This window comes from Danio rerio, chromosome 15 (genome assembly GCF_052040795.2).
Source record: "Danio rerio strain M-AB ecotype USA chromosome 15, GRCz13ab, whole genome shotgun sequence".
In the NCBI taxonomy this organism is placed as follows: Eukaryota; Metazoa; Chordata; class Actinopteri; order Cypriniformes; family Danionidae; genus Danio; species Danio rerio.
The window spans coordinates 51,173,455-51,195,066 of NC_141035.1; the positions used below are offsets into that span (position 1 = coordinate 51,173,455).

Consider the following 21,612-nt stretch of genomic DNA (forward strand, 5'->3'; position numbering starts at 1 on the left):
GCACACCTGTTTATTATGGAATGGTCCTGTTATTAGAGATTATTGGTCAAAATATTTTTATTATTTTTATTAATTCATTCATTTTCTTGTCACTTAGTCCCCCTATCAATCCAGGGTCACCACCGCGGAATGAACCGACAACTTATTCAGCACATGTTCTACGCAGCGGATGCCCTGCCAGCTGCGACCCATCACAGGGAAACACCCATACACAATCATTCACACTCATACACTACGCATGTGTTTGGACTGTTGGGGAAAACCGGAGCACCTGGAGGAAACCCATGCGAACGCAGGGAGAACATGCAAACTCCACACAGAAACACCAACTGACCCAGCCGAAGCTCCAACCAGCGACCTTCTTGCTGCGAGATGTCAGCACTACCTACTGCGCCACTGCATCGCCTGTCAATTTCATTATTACTGTTTATTATACTTATTTTATATATTGGAAGAGAGTTTTTAGTATTTTATATATGAAGGTAGAGAGTTCATTAAATACTTCATTACTAGGGCCAGACAGAATCTGCAGACGTTTTTTGGTAATTCTGCAGGTAATTTTGGTAAAAATCTGTGGATTTCTGCTGAATTATTATAAACTTTAATATATGAAATAAAAATATTATCTTTTTAATTTTTATTTAATGTTTAAAATGCAAACCCAATTAGATTCACTTTATTTGATAAACAAAGCAAGTCTCTCATATAATATCTCTGCTAAAAGACAGAAAATGTTACTGCACACACTGCATTGTACATAAATCAGATGAACATTTTCACATTAGTCAATAATATTACTGTACTTACTTTAAAAACTGAATAAAAATAGATTTAAACACATATACTCAAGTAAATAAACAGAATTAAAGATGGGCTAAAAATCTGCGAAAATCGGTGTGCACAGATTCCATGTGGGCCTACTCATTACTTCAGCTTAAATGGAGTAAGTTCACCGTACTCGTATTGATTAGTTTAACTCAAATGTTTGTAGTAATCGGTTTCCTCAAACTGTTTGAGTTGCCTTAACATATTGGGTTTTACAGCACTCAGTTGGTTTGAGTTCTCTTCATTTATTGTGTTTTAATGTGCTCAAATTGCTTCTATTACTTAAATGTAGTGAGTTCACAGCACTGATTAGCATTAGATTTTGAACTTTAATGGTTTGTTGCAATCGGTTTCTTTAAATGGTTTGAGTTTTTTGGTGGGTTTTACAGTGTATATACAGTTGAAGTCAGAATATTAGCCCCCCTGAATTATTTGCCACCCTGTTTAATTTTATTCCCAATTTCTGTTTAACGGAGAGAAGCTTGTTTTCAACACATTTCTGCACATAATAGTGTTAATAACTCATCTCTAATAACTGATTTATTTTCTCTTTGCCATGATGACAGTAAATAATATTAGACTAGTTCTTTTTCAAGACACTTCTACACAGCTTAAAGTGACATTAAAAGGCTTAACTAGGTTAATAAGGTTAACTAGGCAGGTTAGGGTAATTAAGCAAGTTATTGTATAATGATGGTTTGTATGTGGACTATCGGAAAAAAAAATTTGCTTAAAGGGTCTAATAATATTGTCCCTTTTATGGTTTTTAAAAAATTAAAAACTGCTTTTATTCTTGCTTTCTCTAGAAGAAAAAATATTATCAGACATACTGTGAACATTTCCTTGCTCTGTTTATCATAATTAAGGAAATATTCAAAAAAATAATAATTCAAAATGGGGCTAATAATTCTGACTTCAACTGTATGTGTATATATATATATATATATATATATATATATATATATATATATATATATATATATACAGGGCTCAACAATAAGGACTGCCCGATGGCCCGGGGCCAGCGTGTGAGATGCTCGGGACAGTAGACAGGATAGTTATACTAGATACTGCTTCCTTGTTACTAAAGTTTAATTTGCCTGTGACTATTTGTCAATTGCGTTCAAATAAAGTTCTAGAATTGAGAAACAGTTCGTATTTTCAAGCCTTCAAATGCTACCTTCTCAGTTCTTCTTATCTGATTGGATGTTGTGAGCACGTTATCAGTACAGTGAAGAGACAGCAACATGGCGATGACATCAAATGATGATGCTAAAGGAATACATTTGTTTCTAACATCTTGGAAGCAGACATATACGAGGGTACACCACGACTAAAAAAAATTAGTGATCTTTTGTACAGTTTGCCATCAGTTTGGCAGGTCTTTAGCCATGTTTTGTTTCAAAACACTTTGAATTTTGCTCATTACACATTTATTAAAAATTTTGAAATATTTAAATTCTATATATACAAACATTTGGCACATTTTTTTTATTTGTGGCTAAGAAATTTACTTTTTTTAGTGGGGCCAGTGAAAATATTGGCAGGGCAAGTAAAAATCTGAACCACTGGTCCGATTGGGCCAGTAGAAAAAATCCTTAGCGTTGAACCCTGATATATACATATAATTAAAGGGATAGCTCACCTAAAAAATAAACACTCTGTAACTAAAGGTATAGTTCAAGCTAAAATGAACACTTCTGTGAAACTTCTTATCACAAACGCACCATGCTTTGCCACAAAAAACCTGCAAGTCCAATTAAGGAGGTAAAAGAAATACTCAGGAGTGTTTTCTGAGACAGTAAACCCTTTATAATGGTGTAAACAGAGTACATGCTGGTAAATTTGGCCACATTCAGCCTACAGTGACCACAGGAAGTTTATTTCAGCATCTGTGCAGTGTTTGTTAAATGTTTAATGTTTATCGGACTGGAAGCACATTTCCTCGTGTGTGTTAAAGATCAGGTCCTTGTGGACGGTCAAACAATAGTGTTTCCTGAGACCCCTGCGGACCAGCGGAACTACACACCATTTATAGTCTGTTTCACAACACAAAACATCTGCTAAATACTGTGTCATGAATGAAGCCTTTGCCAACTCCTCAAAAACTCCTGGATAAGATTCAGAAGTGAAGAATTCACAGGGCACCGATGATGCAAAATCTACGTTTGTAAGCTGTGTGGACAGAACTGTGTTGTGTCTACAGCCATACTGGAGTGACAGAAACACAACAAGTCTCTTTTTTAAATCCTGATGTTAAAATAGGATCCAAGTCCCAGTGATTTTGAGGCCCAATAGTGCAGTTTTCACCGAATTGATTGACAGGCATGTATTGACATGTGTCCTTAGTAACACATGTAAGATTTGCAAAGAAACTTTAAAAGTTTAAGATGTGTTCAGCTCCCTATAATCAGCCACACACACACACACACACACGTAGGTGGAGGGTGGGGTGAAGAAGCTCATTTGCATTTAAAGACACAGGCTACAGAAACAGCAACAGGTTTCTTTGAGCTCAAAATGTGCATATTCTGCATTGTGTAATAAGTAATCTGATGGGTATTTTAAGCTGAAACTTCCTGATACATCCTGCCAGAGGTTGCGTTACACTTTCTCATTGTCCGTCCTTTTGACGGAGAGGGTTGTAAAATTTCCGTCATAACTTATTATTGATCGTTATTTAATTTGCAGACTTCATTCATATTTTAATAATGAACTTGCTAAATTATTCATTTATTTATTTGACAATTGAACAATAACTTATATCTGCCTGAACTCATACCTTCCTCCAGCGTCGACCTGAACTGGGTGCTTGCCTGTGCGTAATCAAATGCATTAAAGGAGACTGCGGGGGCACTCCTCTGAGTCCGGTAGTGCTCACAACGCACTCCAACGCACCCCAGATAGCAAAATACACTCGGGCTAGTCCCGGCTAGATTATCACCTGCCGCAGACTCCGGCTGCCTTACTCGGATGCCTGTGGACTCACTGCCCGATTCCGGCCTGAGTCAATCAGGCCAGATGCGACGGCCGTACGCGAGCTGAAGCTACAGCATCAGAGCCAGAATTCAGCCTGGAGCTGGCGCCACTCTTCATATACCTTCGTATAAAACCTTTTGGTATTACATTGGTACTTGATGCATGGTATTACAACCATTTGAGCTGATATAACAGCAAACGCAGGCTATAACGTAAACACAAAGTGTAGGCACTGCGTTTAACCTTTGAATGAAATGCAAACAGCATACATATCCTATAACACAAAGGACAAAACAAATAATAATAAACGTTTACTGATTGCAAAAAACTAATAATAATAAAAATAAATAAATTATTTTGTAGTGCACAAGAACGTCAACAGAAAAACAATAAACCTGAAGTCATTTCTCGCTGATCGTACTCAGTTTGTTCAAATTAAAGATTTTAAGTCAAGATCGCAGATTGTCACTACTAGTGTCCCACAGGGTTCTGTACTGGGTCCACTTCTGTTAATCATATATCTCCTGCCTCTTGGTCACATTTTCAGAAAATACAACACACAATTTCACTGTTATGCTGACGACACTCAACTCTACCTGTCCACCAAGCCCTCCAGTTCTTTTCCTCCTGCTTTGAGCAGATGTTTAGCTGAAATAAAAATCTGGCTTTCAGCTAACTTTTTAAAATTTAACAGCGACAAGGCTGAAGCCCTTCTCATCGGCACTAAAAGTGTTTTGGATAAAGCTGATCATTTCACTATAGACATTGATAACGGCACAATTTTTCCCTCTGTGCAGGTAAAGAGTTTGGGTGTCATCTTGGATAGCACACTCTCATTTGAAGGTCACATTAATAATATTACACGTTCTGCATATTTCCACCTGCGTAATATCACTCGTCTCCGCCCTTCTCTCACAACCAATAACACAGCCATTCTCATCCACGCATTAGTTACTTCACGTCTAGACTACTGTAATGCACTTCTTTCTGGACTTTTCCAAACTTCTCCATAAACTCCAAGTGGTTCAGAACCATGCAGCTCGTGTCATCTGTAGGACCCCATCTCACGAGCACGTCACACCACTCCTCTATCAGCCTCACTGGCTTCAGTAAAGTATTGAATTGATTTTAAAATATTACTTCTAACTTTCAAGGCACTTCATAATCTCACTCCTCAATATCTCACTGAACTTCTCCATATCTACACCCCTTCTCGTACCCTTAGATCAGCCAACAACTTCACCCTGGCACCACCTCGCACTCGATTGAGCACAATGGGAGACAGATCCTTCAGCTCTATGGCTCCTCGGCTATGGAACTCACTTCCAGTAGATCTTAGGAGCAGTGATAGTCTTCACACTTTTAAATCCTGTCTAAAGACCCATATTTTTAAGCAGGCTTTTACTTAACAATGTTTTTATCATGTTTTTATTATGATCTTTTATATTCGCTATTGTGTTTTAACCCGTTTGGTCAATGATTGTTTTTAGTAATGTTTAATCTGTTTAGCATGTCTGCTGATGCTTATTGTAAGGCGACCTTGGGTGTCTAGAAAGGCGCCATTTACAAATAAAATGAATTATTATTATTATTAAACCTGACCTTCTTGCTAGCTGCCGCTTGGTTGGATCGTATTTTTGTCTGTTTGTTCTTCATCGTCCACTGCATCACTTCCTCTTTTTTTCCACCTTTATTATTAATATCACAACTATTTGGCCGTTTAAAGGATCTTCTCACACTTAGCTGCTGTGACTTTTTGCAACTGTACGCAGCGGTGACAAGGAGGAGACAAAACCAAGGCAATCGCCATCAGCTGGACAGGAGTGGGAATTACAGTTAGCTACAAATTACAATTGATCCCCCTCAGCATAACCCGTCAAAATGACGGATCACCTTCAGATTTTTCCATCACTGCTAAAAAAAAATCAGTCAATGATGGAAAATATTCGGTTAACGCGACCTCTGCATCCTGCAGACACCTTGTAAAAGTGGTAAAACAGGATTCATCCATGCATGAAACAGCACTGGTTTTCCCTCATGACCATCAGCTTCCATATGCACCTCCATATATAGATCAGAGACTGACTGAGATGACTACAGTTTCACTGCTCGTGTGTCATTGTGAAAACAGAAACCACTTCATCCTGCCAGCATTGACAAAGAGAGAAGCAAATACACCTTTCTGTTAGTGTGACAGATCACGGATCAAAGATTCAGTCCTCATTTTAATGCTTTAACCTGAGAAAAAGCTACTCATAAAAAAATCTTTAAAATGTGAGTGATTGACTGAAATATCACCGCAACTAGGGATGCTCAAAATAATCGATTAACCGTTAACAGAAAGGGTGTGTTGGTGACCAGTTAAACGATTAAAATTATTATTTTATATATTTTTAGTTTGGCTGCATAAGTGGCCGATTGAATGCGCCTTTGCGTTAAGAGGGGCATCTTTTGCACGCGGCTCATCCCAGAGCAGCAGTTTGTGTTGTCAAGACAACTACAGAGAACTTTTAAAGAGCTTGGTTTCTGCTACATTCATTCTTCCATGGCGGGGACCAAAATGCATCCCGCCACGGCTACATTACCCATTCAAAACATTCAGTTATTGTTGTTGTTTTTAATAGCGGATTATAATCGCATCAAAACGTATTAAAAGGTAAGTGGATTATAACAGCACAAGCTTTTCTGTAACCGTATAGTGCTGTGCGCTATCTGTCTAACCCTTGGGCGTTACGTGCTGACTGACTGACAGGTGCGCGATGCGTGAAGTCAGCAAACACGCAGAAGCTTTCAGTTAAGATGAACACAGTTTCTATAGTTATACTTTATTTATAGATAAAGTATGACTCTGCATATAATCACTCTATCATGCTGGAGTTTATAGCCGTTTCGCTTTACTTCAGAACGCATTAACACCGCTCTGAAGGTCTAATCGCTGTTTTAAGTTATCCAGAGCTGTATGAATGTACAAATCTTGAATATCACAATATTATTAAATATTACAATTGTAACAACACAGACAGCAACACTTTTGCACAATCGATACCCAGCTGATTCAGTTGTTTCATAAGAGGACCGCACTTCTTCTCTTCTGTTTTCCTTGTTTTCCTTGCGCCTTATTTTCGGGCCCTTGTTCAACTGCAAGACATATTTGACTTGCGGGATGATAACGTATAACCCGTGCCTACAGACACATTTGCCAAAGAAGCAAAATGAAAGAAGAATAAGCTGTTTAACAGACGTGTTGATGCCAAAAAAAGCGCTGATGTTGACCTGGATCTGCATCATAAACGCAACAAATAGGCTTTACCTTTTATTTTACAGCTTATAAAGCATGTATGCACATTAATGCAATATCATATTTAAACAACACAACTGTTTACAAAAAGTCAACATATGCGCGCGTTGCTGTCTTTTCATCACGCAGCGCGCACTTGAACCGCGAGGGAGAGGAAACCATATCAAGACATAATCTTTAAAATAATGATTTCTATTAAAAATGTAAAAAGGTTTTGTGATTATAATAATAACAGCGGGGCATTAAATAAATGCATATTTTCCGTGGAGCGAGTGATTTGAGGAAATCCGTAATTTTTATTTGACGAAAGACAAAAATATGATTGGAAAAAAACAGCCTATGCCGGTTATTAAAAATAATCAGTCAGTGTTTTCGTTTTGTAAAATAAATTAATTATTGAAGTGAAAATAATTGAGGGCAGTCCTATTTATTTTATTCATTTTATTTAGTTTATTCTGTTCTTCTGTGTTAAACACTGCAGGTGCGTGAAGATGCTCTGTTTTTATGTTCTATTATTAATATGCTAGCATATAAAAATAAATCAGTATTTTAAAATGCAATATTTAATGTGTCAGACACAAAATAGACACGTCAATTTGTTTAATATAAAATTGATAGTAATCAGACCAGTTACCCGTTAATAACCGATTAATGAGCGGCGGTTGTCAGTTAGCAAAATTAACCGAAATGAGTATCCCTAACAGCAACACATACCTAATCGAGTATTGCTTTCCTTAACATTTTACACAAATTAATTAGAGAAGCATCATGAAAAGAAAAAGCACAGTTTGATTGCTAAATGTGAGCGGCTGGTGTTCAATCTTCACTCCAGCGGTAGAGCAGAGTGTGACGAGTTCATCAGCAGAGGAGAACAGAACAGGTTAGCTTCATAAACTGCAATGCACACAACATGAGTGACGTATCAGAGTTCAGAAGAGGACAGAGTGTTGGTGCTCGTCTGATATGTGACCAAGACAGCAAGCCGTCACGCTCAAGAGCTGCAGTGTCCAGAGTAGGGTTGTAACAATATACCGGTATGACGGTCTACCACGATTTGAACGTGCACGATTATCATACCATGAACAATTGCATATCAACGGTTTTAACCCTTAAAGACCGAGACAGCCGCCCGCGGCTAAAAATAAGTATTGCTCTTAAATGTTTAATAACTTTTGATCCGCTGATCCGATTCATACAATTCAAAGATTGGCATAAAGAAGAGAATCTCAGCTTTCCAGTGCTGTATCACATAACATTCGCGGACTTTCAGAGGCTCCGGAATCAGTGCGTTTACGTCATCAACATTTGACAACGCTGATTTGACAAAGAAACGCTCGTCACTGTGTCTCCGGACAAACCAGACATGATACATTGATGCATTGTCCCTCCTCCATGCCCAGATTGGTTCAAACTCGCTATATCACAACCAATAAGCATAGGTTTCGCTTTTGTTTGTGGACCAACATGAGCTTTTTGAACAACACGGAATGAGAGATAGGCATACATTTATGCGCGGCTAAATAAAACGCAAAAAAAAAAAAGTTTTGCATGAAATAATTCTCATACTAAGTACTTTTGCATCCACAGCAGCACAGAAACATGACAAAACAGTGACACAGCAAAGACGAACTGCTGCTCTTGCTGTTTTCAAAAGACGCAAATGAAGATGCAGCTGTTTGTCTGCATTGCAGACAACCATATCCAAATCCATATCCACAGACAACCATATCCATGCTGGCACATAAAACCTAAGGATGTTCCATATTGAATCTAGTTTCATTATGTAACTATTTATAGTATAGTAAATATTTATATCTATTTTTTACTGAGGATTTGCACCATGTTTATTTGGACTTTATTTGGACTTTGACACATTATTTATTATTTTCTTATTTTTATTTGTTCATTGTAAGTGGTGTTGTTTATAGTAACTAAAAATATATTATTTGGAAAAAGTCAAATTTGATTCACTGTTCTATTATTTTGTAACATTTGTAACATACCGTATACCGCGAAACCGTCAAACCGTGGTATTGTTTTAGACGATTATCATACCGTGAAAAATTCATACCGTTACAACCCTAGTCCAGAGTAATGTCAGCAAACCACCAAGAAGAAGAACCACATCCAGCAGGAGGAACTGTGGACGGAAGAGGAAGCGGATGCTCGGCTGACATGTGCAGCTCGACTCTACATGTTTCCAGCAGAACTGTTGGTCTGGAGATCCACTGGGTTAATATACATGGCCGGCTGCTGTAGCCAAACCTTTGCTCACTCCTGCCAATGTTTCAATGGTGCCAGCAGTGAAAATCTGGGGCTGTGGATAATGTGAAACATGTATTGTTCTCTGATGAGTACACCCTCACCGTCTTTCCCACATCTGAGAGAGTTATGGTGTGGAGAAGCCCCAATGAGGCGTCCCACCCTGACTGCTGATGCCCAGAGTGAAGCATGGGGTGGATCAGTGATGGTTTGGGCTCAATATTAGGGCACTTCCTTGGCCCAATACTTGCACTAGATAGGTGTTAAGTCACTGCAAAGCACTACCCAACCATTCTGGAGCTCCATGTAACCCAATGGGTCACGCATTGTGTCCTGAAGGTGGTGCAGTGCATTAGTGTGATAATATACCAACACACACAGAAAGACTGGTGACAGAGTGGTTTGATGAACATAACGCCTGTTTCACATTGCAAGCGTCAGCGGCGCGTGAGCAGAGCGTGAGCAGCACGTATGTCGAGCAGTAGCAGCACGCAGGCGTTTGCCTTTCACACCAGCTGCGTCTGCAGCGTGCAGCTCTTCGGCAGCTGCTGCAGAGATCAGCCTATCTGTCTATTCTATCTAGTTACCCATGCCTCTCTATATACAAATACACCTTTTAAACTTTACATCTGCACCAAGGCCCCTCCTATGCTGTTTCTTTAACCTGCAAATGTTTATTTTACAAATTATATAGATCAAATAGTGCTGTATGCTTCTCAAGCTAACTTATATGAGAAGTGTCTACAGTCAGAAGACAATCGCCTGTGATATCATGTCATTTGGTTTTTGATTATCAGGTTGCTGTAGACCTAGTTATAATCATATTTATACAATATAGTTATAATGATATTTATACATGATCAAACTAGTGTTGCTTTCTCCGCTTCAGTAATGTCCAGCGGCAGAATAACAGCTCGTTAATTCATGCTCGTGCAGATGATGAGACGGACAAAAGTAACCAATGCATGCCATTCTTTTACTTATTTTCGTGTTGTCAGATTCACAGAGCAAACAGCCCCCGGTAGGAATAACTCGAGTGAACATAAAACAAAGCCAATTAAAACTTTCTTGCTCTGCTCAGCTGCACAGCACACAGCGAGCTCACATCATCCAGCATGCGGACACTTTCAAAACTGAGCAGCACAAAGGGAGGAAATCAGTGTGTTGAGGATCTGTCCAGTGTGTTTTTGAGGCTTTTCTTATTTAAAGTTTCAGGTAGGCCTGCTTTAAGTGTGAAGAGCAGGTAATGACCTTCTCTACTCCAGTGTTGTGAATGCTGATCTGCTAATCTGACAGACACAACATGATTGAAAAACAGCAATAAACTCCATGTTACAGGTCAAAATTTAATGCAGAACTAAATGCATTCATTCACTGATTATTAAAACTAACAGGAACAATTAGTCTTGGAGAGAGTGTTTCCTGTCATGAACGAGACACACAGTTTGAATTGTGAATGAATGAAGCGTGATTGACAGGAGCGGCGGAGGGAAGCGCTGAACTGAACATGAGTTTAAGCATGTGAATGTTGATCTCCAACATTAGGATGCCAACACTGGATTAATATCCAGTCCAAGTATCGCGATTAGTGCATCCCCATCTAAAACTACATCTATAATCCTCTTAGTCTATGCTGACATCATCTTCAGCAGCTCAAACACTGGACAGACGGCTGCTTCTCACTCAGGGCTGCTGTTTATGCTAATGAGATGGAGAGATGGGCACTAGTGGGCGGGGCTTTCCCCCTCTGATGACACGTACAGAGGGAGAATGTCAATCATAGTGTTTCTGCATCAAGTCTGATTATAATAAATACAATTAATTCATGTAGATCAGTAGAGGCTGGAGATATTCACACACAGCTGACACACAGCTGGCTTTAAACCCTGCATTAACATTATTTTTTTTTTTGCATAATTTGACTTTGAAGCCGAGCACATGCACACAACATCACATTCTGCGCTTTTAAAACCATGAATGAAACGAATACATGTCAATAAACGAGGCGCATGAAACTGAGCTTTGCATAGGCCTGAATGCAGACTGATTACAGGAGGCGGGATTTTATGCAATAATCGCTTTATCCTGATTAATGATTTCTCATAACTACAGGAAAACAGAAATCTAAATCTAATTTCTGATTAATTGCACAGCTCTACCTTCACCCTGAATGAACCGTCATTCACTAGAACACTTAGAAATGAGCAGATTCATATGCAGAGCGCTCTCTAAAAACACGTCAGGAGTTTACCAGCGACCGCCATGTGAAAGTTAATGAACACTCGCCCTGATGGCTGATCGCTTGTGTGTGTGAACCAACAAGTGTCAGATAAAGTGCATTCACAGCGTGAAAGTGGTAACACACAGTCCAGGGCTCAACAGTGTGATCATTCCACTCGCGTTTGTGACCATAAAAAGATTTGTGCAGTAGAAAAATGCACACCACGATTGCCGTTACGGTATAAAGTTATAGTATAATATATATGCATGTGTCTGGACACACACTGTAAAAATATCAGTATTTTGTGGTGATGCTTTGGTTGTGAATTGCATTATGGGATGTTAAACTCTGCTCTGTCCACTTCTGATGTTGAACATTCAACTCTACAGATTAACAGAGTGACTTATTGACATTTTAGTAGTAATCTAGCAGACAAGATATTGTTTATATCTGGAGTAGGGATGCAACAGTACAGTTAGCCTGCAGCTCAACACATACCTGGGTTTTTTAGCACGGTTTTTAGTTCAGTTCGGTTCTGATGGCTTGACACAAGTCGCAATCCAATGGAAAAAGAATTGGAGGCTTTTTATTTACATGTTGTTTTTATGTAACTATTAAATACTCGTTTTATCTTCTGCAGGTTATAGATAAAATAGGGTCATTCTAATAGTTTAATAAAATATATGATATTTTTGGAAATCACTAAGCGACCCCTCTTCATTGTGTCGTGACCCGCCCAGGGGGTCCCAACCCCCACTTTGAGAACACCTGATCTAGGTGACAACATTCTGTAACTATTTATATTGTGTTTTTTGTTAATTAATGCTACAGTAAAATTCAATCTAACATTAATTAATTTCCCTAAATTTATGCTAAAACTAGTGCTGCATGATATTGGAAAAATCTGACTTTACCATATTTAGCTTTTCTGCGATATATACTTTATAGTTATTAATGTAGATTAAGGGATTTGGTAGTAGTGCTGCATGATTAATCATATCGCAATCGCAATCGCGATTTCAGCCAATGCGATTACATTACAGCAAAATTTAGGCGTTGGGTAGGATTAGAGATGTTGAATAAGATCATACAGAACATGTGCTTTATAAGTACAAATAAGCAGCCAATATCTCAATAACATGCATGCTAATACTTAATTGTGAGAATTAGTCCCTAAAGTGTTACCGAATGTATTCAGCACAGGCCTGGATTGGCTAATCAGGAGCACCGGGAGAGCTTCCAGTGGGCCGGTCCGTTTTTTGGCCGCAAGGGCCGGTGTCCCTAGCTGCTTGCACTCTCAGCAGTTGCACTTTTTTCATTTATTTATATATTTAACCATAGCCACACTATTTTTATTCATTATTTTGCCGGAGCCCCGCTCTTTTTATTTATTTTCTCGCAGCCCCGTGAGCAAAATGCAGCCCGCAGGTTAATGATGTAACTAAGTAATCATTCCACCCCAAACAGCGGCGACTTAGTGAATATTAATTAATATTAATGAAAATTACATCTGCTCAATGAAAATCAGATGATTCACTACATTAATAAATCTGACATAACTTGATCAGAAATCTAAAAATGGGAGAAAAAGATTAGACATCAATATCAGCAGATAACAGAGAAACACTTATTACTTTTGTACTTGTGTACACTTTTGGTTACTTATGTAGAGGTACATTTGTGTGTGTGTGTGTGTGTGTGTGTGTGTGTGTGTGTGTGCGTGCGTGCGTGCGTGCGTGCGTGCGTGCGTGTGTGTGTGAGACGACCGTTACAAAGGACTGGATATCTATAAAGAATTAATGTTCTCATATTTATGAAAACCATTTGAAGTTCTAAAGCAGCTGTGTCCTTGAAAAAGACGTGTTAGTGTCATTAGAAACTGAATGGGAAATAACGTTATTTTAATATGGTCAGTCGTCGATTAAGGTGGGCCGGTCTAAGGCTTGAAACTCCAGAGCAAAAAAGGAGTCCCACTCCAGCCCTGGTAGGGCAGTAAATAATGCATAACATGTAATAAACCATAAGCATAGATAAATGCCACAAAGCAAAGATACAAGTGAAATAAACAGTGCATGCCTTATGGGTTTGTATATGTAAATGTAAAAACTACACTGCAAAGTCAACTCAACATTGCATATCATTGCGATGTGACTATTGCGGATGCACACAGTGCAATATCGATGCAGCTCTAATGAAAACTACAAAAGTATTTATACCTTGGGTGATGTTCATTTTTTAGTTAATGCTTATTAATGCAGAAAAAAAGCTGCAATTGTTATATTAAATGGTCTTAATCGCCAATAGAATTCTGTTGTATTTTGTGAACTAATATTAAAAGCAACTGTAACTGGCTTTTACTCACTGTTGATGTTAATGCATTAACATTTACTAATGAGACTGCAAAGTGTTACCTGCTGCACTTTTCAAAGATCATCTACACTTCCCTGTGGATGACCTCTGACCTACTTTCTGCACAATCTGAATTTAGTTTTTAATTTTGCAATACTGAATATGATCCAAATTTCTAGAAAACTTGGAACCATATTTTTACTATTGAGATATCTAGTCCAGGAATAGATGATGAAAAGAAATTGTACATTGAAATTGCCTGAGTTTAAAATCTACCTAAATGTTTTAAATCATAGGTCTCAATTCCTGGAGGGCCGCAGCTCTACACAGTTTTGCTCCAACCCTAATCAAACACAGCTGATGCAACCAATCAAGGTGTTCGAGACTCTTTTGAACAACTTATTTGCATCCGCTGTGTTTGATTCGAGTTGGAGCAAAACTGTGCAAAGCTCCAGGAATCCAGTGGGAGACCCATGTCTTTCACTCAAAAATTAAAACTCTGTCATCATTCCCAACTTCAATGATTGTCTTTCTTGTATTAAACACAAAAGATGATATGCTGGAAACCTGTGACCATTGACTTACATAGTATTTGTTTTTCTTCTACGAAAGTCAATGGTTACAGGTTTTCAGCATTCTTCAAATCATCTTCTTCTGGGTTCAAGAGAAAAAGTAACTCTTAAAGGTTTGGAATTACTCTAGCAGAGTAAATAATGTGTTCATTTTCATTTTTGGCTGAACTATACCTTTAAAGTCCACATAAACAAGAAGCTGCTGGCAATTTTACTTTCAGCATGTACTGTACTGTACTTCCACCTGAAACTGAACACTGAGTGGGAGACGGGGCTTTCTCTTGCACATCATTACCTCACACATTAAAGGGGCGTGGCTAATAATATTGTGTCTGAAGTAGAGGTCTGCATTCCCGCGGCTGCCGCAGGACCCGACCAGATTTCTTGCGGCGTGGGAATAAATTTCAGAATAAACTGCGGGATTAAATAAAAAAACATTTTAAATTTAAAAACATTTAAATGGTATAATTTTGGACAGGCGCGGGCAGTCTATCAATATCACTCCCGACCCCTGAGCGAGCGAGCATGCGTATGTATCTGTGAATTTGTTGCTGTCTATGTGTGTGTGCGCGAATGAGAGAGAGAGCGTGTGTGTGTGTGTGTGAGAATGAGAGAGAGCATGATGGTGTCTGTATGTGTGTCACTTGCTTGTTGCTTGTTGCTTGTGTGTGTGTGTGTGTGTGTGTGTGTGTGTGTGTGTGTGTGTGTGTGTGTGTGTGTGTGTGTGTGTGTGTGTGTGTGTGTGTTTATACAGACAGCTCGTTATAGGCTGTCTGGACTCTGTAGCTGGGTGGTTTTCAGTTTTGTTCTTCCCCCGATCGTTAATGGGTGCGGCAGGTAGAAAACGGGGCAGGGCGGGCAGCAAGACAAAAAAATGCTGAATATAAGCGGGAGCGGTCGGGTTCGGACTAAAACCTGGCGGGAGCGGGATTCAGAATTTAGTCCCGCGCAGATCTCTAGTCTGAACCGTCGAAATGACATCATCAGAGAAGAAGCCAATCCAAAGGCAGAAGCAGACGCTCAGACTGAAGATTAACAAAACAAATATTTTTACATAAACACTGCAAATTGGATGTGATATGTTCAATATTCAAGCAAAAAAACACTTCAAAACTACTTTAAATGTCATTAAAAAGTCTGTTTTAATAAACGACAACAGTTACTGTCAATAAATCACATGCACACAATCAAATTCAAATAGTTTTGTCAAATAATCAGCTCCACACATCAGCTCAGCCAAAATGAGTGTGAAAATGCTGAACTCTAATCGGTCACTATGCTCATTCTCATCCTCAAGCACCTTGATTTGCATTACACCCTGTCAGTGTGCTGCTGATGTGTATTTAGTTATTGTTTATTTATTGCTTGGTGTTATTTTTGTTTTAAACTGTCAAGCCAAGGCAACAACAACATGTTCATCAGTACATTCCCTCATTTTCCTTCAGCATAGTCCTTTACTTATCAGTGGTCGTCACAACGGACTGAACCAGCAACTATTAAAGTATATGTTGGGCGCAGCGGATGCCCTTCCACTCACAACCCACTACCGGGAAATACCCATACACACTTATTAACACACACACACACACACACACACACACACACACACACACACACACACACACACACACACACACACACACACACACACACACACACACATACACACACAAACTACGGCCAGTTTAGTTGATCAATTCCCCCTATAGCACATGTGTTTGGACTGTGGGGGAAACATCTAAAGGTCAAAGCAAATGAACGAGAGCTCAAAGCCAAGAAGATTAATGGATTTCAGTGAAGAATACGGTCAATCTGCAACTGATAACCCCAAAACTGTAGCACCTGTAGCACAGAGGAAGATTATTAATATATCTATCTTGTTTTTATCTTACATCCGTTGCTGTTGAATAAAAAAAACAATCTTCTATTATTTGCACAGTGTGAAACTCTATTAATACACATACAGTGCTCAGCTTGAAACAATTCAAACTAAAACTAAAGTTGGTCACTGCCAGGGCCGGATTAAGAACTCAGGGGCCTCTGGGCACAGTGTCTTGTAAGGCCCCCTACCCGGCCGCACCCCTATAGTTGAATTAAAAAATAAGAATAATATAATAGTTTTTAAATAAAATGGAGCTATAATTTGTTGCTCACATATTTAAATAAATGATATATAGTAGAGCTGCACGATTCTGGCTAAAATGAGAATCGCGATTTTTTTGCTTAAAATGAAGATCACGATTTTCTCACGATTCTGTAGATGTAGAATAAAGGTGTGGTAAAAACAAACATATGGCACAACATCGATGATAATATTATGTGTAGGTCTACTGGTTTCTATAAATAATTCTATTCTACTTATAATAATTCTGATGTTGAGTTATTATGTTTGAGATATATGCTTGCAATCTGTCATATTAGACAATTTAATTCACTGGTAAAATCAGATATTTGCTATTATCAGTTTATATTCAACAATATATAGGCTAGAGTAGTTATACTGACACTGTAAACATTTATTTTCATGCACAACTGTGTGTTCGCTATGAAAGAAAAAACATCAAATGCTTGCCGTAATCATAACTCTAAAATGCGATATGATCATTTAAATGACGTGCATGCTTACGGTTTCATTCTGACTGCTAAGTGCTTGTTCATACTTCGCATGCGGCTCCCAAACGATCACTCTGTGCCACAAACTGAATATTATTTACAACTGTATTACCTGTTACTCGCAGCATATGCAGGTTCTGTTCACTAAAGTAGGCTAATAGCTCACGGTCAGCAGCTCATGTCACGTGTGATTTCCCAATCATGAAAACATCATTATATTAAGACAAAAATGACATTTTTAGGTGAATTATACCTTATAAATACAGTATGTGACTCATTCAACATCATTTGGAGGTGTCAATGTCACTGAGCAACGTGTGTGAAACAATGAAGACTCGTGCAGCCGCCTTTGCTTCTCTCCTGAACTTGAAAAATGATTGACAGAATCATATGCTGGATTAAGATCGTCTTGGGGGTCGAATGGAGATTGCGATCTTTTAACGATTTATTGTGCAGCTCTAATATATAGTACACATGTATTTATAGTCTACAAAGATTTAACTTGTTTTTTAAAGCAAAAAATACTAATAAAACTAGTGAGAATTAATGTTTTTAGTATACTTGTTCAAGTTCACTGAAACACTACTATTTATAATATAGTATTAATATATTTATTTATTATTTTAAGGGGATTTTTAATGTATAACTTTTACAAATGTGTAGAGCAAATTATTAGCATATAACACACAATGCCTCTCCAATCCAGTTCTATGAATCTGCGTCTGTCATAATACACACACTTATTAATGATTTACGGTCTCTCTCCTCCTCTCCCTGTATTCTCTATACTCTCCTGGTGATGAAGACCAGGCAAACAGCATAGATCAACTTGATTATAAACCTAAAAGTATCCGAAATCACTCACACTACACCTCTTCCTCTCTCCGGTCTCTCTCTTCTTCAGGGTCTCTCTCTCTCTCTCTGTCTCTCTCTCCTTTTTCTGTCTGTCTCTCTGACACTATGAATCCTGTCCGCGCTGCGCTGCCGTCAGCCTCCTCCGCCTGGTTAATGCTAGCTTACTCATCTAACGTTACCATAACATCTTCTTCTATACCCTTAATTCTCCTGATCATGGGATTTTGTGTATTATTTGGTTACAGAGGAGCAATAATGACACTAAAATATCAGGAGTTTTCATGTGATTTACTAAACTAGTGGTGTTTTTAAATTAATGAATGCATAACAATCGTGATCATTCCTCAGATTATAATCATACAATCAAAGTCTATAATCGCTGCATCGCTACTGTCAAAGTTTACAAACAATTATATTTGATTTACCAAAAGTCACACAAGTGGCTATTTTACATCGGTCACATCCATGATAAAGCTTTACACTCATGAATAGGCATGTGACGATAACCATATTCAAGGTTTATCGTCAAGGTCTTAAAACTGTCCAAATGTTCTGCTATACCATTCCTAAGGTATGAGTAAGATTTTTTATTTACATTTTTTGTTTTTGTTTTTGAGGACAGCAGCATCTCCAGCAGAAAAGATCTCCAAAGATGCCATTTTAAATGGTAAAAAATATGTTTATGAAACAAATGAAGACAGCAGAAGTCCATAATTCATTTGAGTTATTTAGCCTGACATGTTTACTGCTCCAAAACATTATAAAATCTCCCAATAAATTTCCCAAATTAAAATATATTGTGCACATAGGGGAAAAAAGTCTGTTTTTTTACCCAGACATTTTATATATATATATATATATATACACACACACACACACACACACACACACACACACACATATATATATATATATATATATCTCAGGCTGCTTTCACACCTACACTTTTGTTTGGGAACGCATCTCGTTTGCCCAGTTAGCGCGGTTCGTTTGGCATATGTGAACAGGGCGATCGCGCTCTGTTCCGCATCAAAGTAATCACTCTGAGATCGCCTGAATGAGGTGGTCTCGGCTCGATTGAAACGAACCCTGGAGCGGTTCGATTGCAGTAAGAAATCGATCCGATCCGAGCGTAGTTATATCACAGTGTTTTATGGATATGTAATAGGCTTACGGCTATATGAAGAGAGAATTATGAGTAGGGCGGGAAGTTTCGTGAGTCTCCGGATGCCCGCAAATAAGTGATGATCTCCCGGTAATCTAGCGTCTCCCTCCCGGTCCTCAAATAGGCATCGTCGCGCACCCTTCTCACCCCTCCCCACCGCATCTCTCCTCAGACACATCACGCGCACCCTGTCCATCACCACCAAACCACCACCTCTCCTGACAGCTGAGCGGGACGCTGCAAAATAAACCCTGACACTCTGACCAATGTGAGGAGAGTTTACTCACAAGTGACTTATTTTAGCTCTTTTGGTCCGATTAGAAACTGTGCAGTGTGAAAGTGAACCGCTCCAAGAGCAAAGAGCAACAATGTAACAACTGTAATCTCTGTTTCAGAACAACTGAATCCATTCACAGGTGTGAACACAGCCTTAGAGCAGTCATCAATACTGTGATATTTTTATCCAAGGTTATCATACCGTCAGAATCTTATACAGGCCCTTGCCTACTCATGGATTCAAAATAAAATACAATCACTCATGTTTATTCTACAGTGAGCTACTCTTATCCTCTTGATTAATATTATTTATTTTGGGTTTAATTCACAGAATTTCTACAAAGTGTGTTGAACACTTTAAACTTGTAGACTTCTTGGTCACATTCATAATACATCTTTATTTCCATCATTTAAAATAGGAAATATGTTAACAGATTGGTATATTTCTGAATTTATAACTCTGTGGTGAGTACTTTTAGAAAATATAAACAGATGTTTCAATATAATGTTAACATTTACTCTCACTTTCAATTTGTATTTGGAGTTTTTACTGCAAATGTCACATCCTTAAACGCCTAGGGCTTACTGGCCACATCTGTGGACGGCACATTTGAGCTCTTAAGTGGCTGTTTAAAGCACTTTGAATGTTTTATATTTTGTTACAGACATACAGTGTCATCCTGCAGCATATGAAAATGTCCCAAACATTATTTTAACTGTCCAAAATGGGCAAAAAAAAATAGTTTTTACTTTCTGATAGTCAAAACATGTTCACAACATATGTATGTGTTTATAATGCATTAAAAACATTTAGGAAAAAAGTGTTTTATGTAAAGTCAGACCACGAGTCCACATATATGGACATCATTTATCTCTAAAAGTACATCATATTAAGAGATGATACTAAGGTTTTAATCTAATTAGGTTCCAATAAGCCCAAATAGCAAAGAGAAATAAAAAATGCATGTACAAAAAAGCCCCTTGGGCCTTAAGAGGATAATGCTGGCATTGCTCAGATAATATGCAATACTAATACTACTTAAACAATTCTTTCCGACTTAGTATACTTAAATTTAAAAACACTTTCAGCAAGCATTAATTCTTATCGACTAGTAAATTAAATGCAAAACACTTTAACTTATGAAACAATTCTTTCTGATCTAGTAAACTTATATACAGCCTTTATTGTGAACACTGTCAATTATATAACTGATGAAATAATTCTACTGACTAGCAGGAATTAATCCAAGCAAACAAACACAAGCTCAATATAAGAATACACTCACGAGATGTGCACTGAATGCTGAGGTCGCTCCAAACACTTTAACTTATTGACTTTGTTTAATTCTAACTACTGAACAGAAGAGATACAGTGATGACACTCATCTCTCTGTGAATACCTCAACACACACACACACACACACACACACACACACACACACACACACACACACACACACTCACTCACATCCGGAAGAATAACATGACAACAAACCTGATCAGAGCAATAAAACAGAGAGAAAACGATGGCCGATATCATGCAGAAATAAAACAACACATGAGAAACACCGGAGCAAAGGAAAGAGAACAACAAACCTTCACTTCCACATTACGAGCGCGCACGCACGCCAAATAAGGCCACTTCAGGCGAGAACAGCAGAAGTCCCGATTTAATCCAAAAACCAGCAGATTCAGTCCCACAAACAAGTGTGAAACACAGAGAGTTACAGACGTGAAGACGCCTCACAAAACAGACGGAAGAGGAAAACACTTTTAGAGCCGAACGCAGTGTGTGTAAGTGTGTGTGTGAGTTTGTGTGTGCCGAGACCTTCAAAAACACACAAAGAGCTTCCTGAATTCTGCCTCCTGCTTCTCACACACACACACACACACACACACACACAGGTCTGTGACGTGTCATCTCAACACACGTCAAACCACAAAAAAACACTGAATGCAAAAAAAAAAACTTTGTTTAGCCTAATAACATGATCAAATAAACATTATTTATAATATATGGGAGCTTTTTTTTAATAAAGTGAAAAACAATATCTTATATAATTGTACACTATTTTGAAGAGTCTTTATCAGAAACTTTTACTGACTTTCTACTATAAAAATAAGAAATAATAATATAAAATTATTTTAAACAATAAAAAAAGATCTAATTTCAGCAATGATCCTCAACTTTATAGAG

The 21,612-nt window shown here is 38.2% G+C and overlaps 1 protein-coding gene and 1 long non-coding RNA gene across 4 annotated transcripts in view; both read right to left on the bottom strand.

Moving 5' to 3' along the window:
* arap1 (ArfGAP with RhoGAP domain, ankyrin repeat and PH domain 1) overlaps positions 1-21,612 on the bottom strand; it is a 135,825-nt gene that overhangs the window by 78,814 nt on the left and 35,399 nt on the right. Inside the window, 1 exon segment of one of the 3 annotated variants that reach the window (NM_001443054.1) lies at positions 21,012-21,303. The gene's annotated coding sequence lies outside the window, so the exon portion shown is untranslated. 3 annotated transcript variants of the gene reach the window in all.
* On the bottom strand, positions 12,316-16,359 carry LOC147840736 (uncharacterized). The gene is made up of 3 exons (XR_015510062.1): positions 14,502-16,359; positions 13,752-14,256; positions 12,316-13,691 (listed from the first exon to the last, which is right to left on the bottom strand). It is a non-coding gene; the product is annotated as an uncharacterized LOC147840736 (long non-coding RNA).